The following is a 1,157-nucleotide window of genomic DNA, read 5'->3' on the forward strand; positions in this document are numbered from 1 at the left end:
CCCCGCAACTCATTTCCTCTTGTTTTCGTTGTTCCAAGCATTAGATTAGAGAGTGTGTGGGGTTTGTTTTAACCAAGGAGCCACCTGCGTCCCGACAGAGAGCAGAGATTGCGAACGTGCGTCAGGTAGAGCGTACAGTAAATTCAGAACACGAAGAAGGTTCAATATTATAACAAAGTATTTACATGAAGTGACTTTTTATTCTCGTTTGGAAAGCTGATTCCTCTCGGTCGTTGCCTTGGACCCCTGCAAAACAGAGAGGGCAGTTCTGTGTGACCGTGGTGTCATTAGTCTAATTGTTAAACAGGACTACCGAATTCGTGAACGTGTCGTATACGTAGGTTAGTCTAGTGGTGAGACATCACCTCCGAAATCGTGAACTTGTCGCAATCTTATGCGGTGTTCACACATACAGGAATAGAGTCGAGGAGCAATTCTTGATAAGATAAGGCCAAATTCGGGTTTAATTGTGACAAGCATATGGCTGTTGACATTATTGGGTTGGTGAGCACTCGTGGAGACGCTCGCCGGGCATTAATTTAGGACGACGAGCAAATCACCGAGCGTCTCGCTGAGTAATTAGTTTGAATCCTGGCCACTTGGAGAGCCAAGAAACGCAGCGGCCGAGTAAAATTTCATACCCGACAAACTTGCCGTCCAAGCTGACCCATCTTGCCGACCCGTCGCCGAGTTAGTCGGCGAGCAATGTTATAACATATAAAGAGGGGGCAAAATGTTTGTGCTCATCCTTCAACATGTCTATTATGGCACAGACAATGGATGTATACTTGATTTATACATAATAATGATGCCCTTGCTGTTGTGTTGGTACATAAAGAGGAGAAGTTTTGGAATAGGGGGAAGAGGAGGAGGAGGAGGACCTGTTGGGTTTGACAATGGCTCATAAGAACCTAGGACAGTTTGAGAAACCGATGGCTGAACTGCAAGTTGAAGATGTGGCATCCTTCAGGAAACTCCTCAGAGCTTCTCTAGAGTTTTTCCAAGAACTACTGGAGAAAATTGCCCCCACCATCCACAAGGCAAACACTTTCTGGAGGCAGTCACTGGAATCTGACATCAAGCTGGCTGTCACTCTTCGATACCTGGCAACAGTAAGTAGTTACATGCTCGTGGTGTCACTTTTGCACTCCGTGCTT

The sequence above is a fragment of the Aplysia californica genome, unplaced genomic scaffold (assembly GCF_000002075.1).
Source record: "Aplysia californica isolate F4 #8 unplaced genomic scaffold, AplCal3.0 scaffold00009, whole genome shotgun sequence".
NCBI lineage: Eukaryota > Metazoa > Mollusca > Gastropoda > Aplysiida > Aplysiidae > Aplysia > Aplysia californica.